The following is a 3208-nucleotide window of genomic DNA, read 5'->3' as shown; positions in this document are numbered from 1 at the left end:
GGCCAGTGGTTTTGGAGAACAAGCATTGTGTTAGCTCAGCTGGGGTAGGCAGTTTATCATCTGGTAACATGAGGTCACAGAGTGGGCTGTGACATCACAGAGTGGGTTATGAGAGGTCATTGAGCAGCTATGACATCATATGCTGGCTGTGTGACATCATGAACCTGACTGTGACATCACAGGACAGAGGCCTGACAGCACAGGGCAGGCTGTGACATCACAGGAGGGGTTGTATGACATCACAGCAGGGCTGTGTGAGGTCACTGGGTTGGTCACTCTGCCCCAGCCCCCCCTCACAGTTTCCCCAGACAAGTCCAATGCTGTTCATGCCCAGCAGGGTCCCCTGTCCCCCGGGATCCCCCTGGTCCACCTGGAGCCACAGCCTCCCCCAAGGATGTTCCACAAATCAACCCCAGAGCCTGACACGGGGACAAGGGGCCAGGGCTGTGTGACCAGGACATCAAGGCCGTGGATTATCCAGGTCACTGGGGCCTGGTTTGGGTTGCCCAGGGCAGGAAAGATGTCTGGCAGCTGGAGCAGGGTGAGGGAAGGGCCTCCAAGGTGGGGCTGGAGCCCTTTGGCTGTGAGGAGAGGCTGAGGGAGCTGGGCTTGTCCAGCCTGGAGCAGGGAAGGCTGAGGGGCTCCTCATGCCAGCCTGGCAGTGCCAGCCAGGAGCTGATGGAGAACACAGAGCCAGGCTCTGCACTGGGGGGGCTGGGGGGGACAAAAGACAATGGGTGGAAGGGGAATGACAGGACATCAGACAGGATATGTGGAAAACCTTTGTTCCCATGGGCTTAGACAGGTTCTGAGATGCTGCCCCATCCCTGGCCTTTGGGATTTTCCAATCCACACCAAATCAAGCCTTGAACCCCTTGGTCAGACCCAGTTTCTGACAGGTTTGGCTGCAGACTTGCTGAGGTCCCTTCCAACCTCAGCTCCCTGATGATCCCGGCATGGTGCTGCTCCCGATTTTGGAATGGGCTGGAGCAGATGTTTATGGGACAGGAGCCCTCTGGGGCTGTAGGGGACCTGCAGCTTGTGAGGTGGACGAGCACATCTCATTAGCTGGGGCATTTGAGTACTTTACAAAATGCCAAAAATGTTCCACCAGAAGACAACAGAGATTTCCTGGGTGTGTACTGATGGCAGGACAAGAAATACTGATCTTCCCCTGTACCTGTGTTACCACTACACTCTCTATTATTTCATGTCCCTCTTCATTTGGGTGTTTTCACCTCTCCAGTTTAAATGGCCATGTCTAAGGACATTTCTTCCCTAGACCAGCTCCTATGGCCTTGCCACTGCTCCCAGATTTCCTCCTCCAGTTGTTCTCTGGTCATTCCACTTTAGTCACCACAATAATTGTGTCTTCATCTATCACAGAATCACCCTTTCTAATGTCTGTGTCTAAAACTGTTCCTGTATGGAAATACCTTGTTCATGGTGGATACATCAGATACTGCTTTGACATTGCACAGAGCTGAGGAAAGAATTTGGAAGTTTATTGAATTTTATCATGGGTACCTTTTTTTATGTTGGCCACGAAGTGAAACCTTCTGTGCCTCTGAGTCTCACCAGTTGCTGACCCCCAAAGGACACAAACCTGATGAGTTGTGGTTCCCACTGCAGTGCTGGCACTTGCACCTCCCTCCATCCCCACAGCAGAGCTGCCTTGTCCCAGAAAGTCCCTGGCAATGCAGGGATGAAGGAAACAGGACAGGCTGTGGGGATCAGGGGCAGGGCACAGGCAGGGATTTGGGGTGGTTGTGAGCCCAGGGCAGGAGCCAGCCCTTGGCCTTGGTGAACCTCATCCAATTGTCCTGGGCCCATGGCTCCAGCCTGTCCAGATCCCTCTGCAGAGCTTCCTGCCCTGCAGCACAGCCACACTCCCACCCAGCTTGGCCTCACCTGGACACTGACTCAGGGTGCCCTCCATGGTCTCGTCCACATCAGCAAGAAAGAGATTTCACTGCCCTGGCCCCAATCCTGAGCCCTGGGGACACCCCTGGATGTGGCTCCATTGCCCAGCACACCTTGGGCTGGAATTCTGTTTTTTATGGAGCTGTGCCTGCCTTTGGTTTGTTTGCTCAAAATAAATGAACATCCCTCTGTGTCTGGGGCAGCTCCTTCTCCAAGGAAAGCAGGTGGGAGTTGGTGCCAAGGAGCTGAAAGCTGCAGGCACAGCCTGGAGGGGAGGGAGCTCAGATTTGCACAAGGCTGCTCTGAGTGCCAGGGCTTGGATGGGGGAAATGGTGGGGTGGGGGTAGGGACAGAGTGTAATTGAATGTCAGCCATAAAGGGTCTTGATTTTCATCTCTATTCAGACTGCATTAGGAGGTGCTTGGGATCAATATCAACTGGAGATTGCTGATACCAATCTATAAACAGAAAAGAAATAAATAGGAAAGAAGTGCTGTTCTCTTTTTATTTTTAAATGAAATATGTTTTGAATGGAGTGAAAGCTTAGACAAGTCCTGCCTTATGCTCAGGTTTTTTGCAGTAGCTCTTTTTCAGGTGACCTGAATTCCAAATTGCTCTTACTCTCAATTCTGTAGAATGCCTGATGAGATTTAATATAAAATAAATTATTTACTGCATGGAATCAAAATTAATCAAGAGACTTTAAACTGACTACTTACTGCACAGGATAAACAAAAGAAGTACAGGTAAATACAAACCCAGTGCACAATAAACTTTCATATATTACAGCTAGTGAAGAAATAGCAGAGATCAGGAGTCAATGTAACTTAGCACCAAATTGATGAGGGAGTACACATGGAGCCCTTTCACTCAGATCCAGAAAAGGAACCACAAAGATGCATCCAGACTTGGGGGAGGAACCCTACCCATTTGCAGGGACTATGCAGAAGATTTCTGTTTGGTGAAAATTTTGTGTAGCTTTTATAGTTTGTAAAGTGAAGTGTGTGTCACTCAGGAATTCAAGGCTCATCTCCCTTCAGGCTGCTCTCAAGGCCAGATGTTCATGGCCAGCTGGGAATTCCACCTCCCTGGCACCAGAGAGAACTCAGGACAGGACAGATGTCCAGCCTGGGTTATCTCAGCAATTCCTGAGAGGGGGAAGATGCCCTGAGTGATGGCCCAGCTGATGGACAGAACAGATGAGCTCTGTTGGGCCATAGGGGAAGTCCTGCTGCAGGAACCTCATGGAACCAAGGGTCTGCTGTGACATTGTGATGGCTCCTGG

This window comes from Sturnus vulgaris, unplaced genomic scaffold, assembly GCF_052056855.1.
Source record: "Sturnus vulgaris isolate bStuVul1 unplaced genomic scaffold, bStuVul1.hap1 Scaffold_192, whole genome shotgun sequence".
Classification (NCBI taxonomy): domain Eukaryota; kingdom Metazoa; phylum Chordata; class Aves; order Passeriformes; family Sturnidae; genus Sturnus; species Sturnus vulgaris.
The sequence above is the reverse complement of the archived record's forward strand: the minus strand, read 5'-3'. Positions refer to the sequence as shown.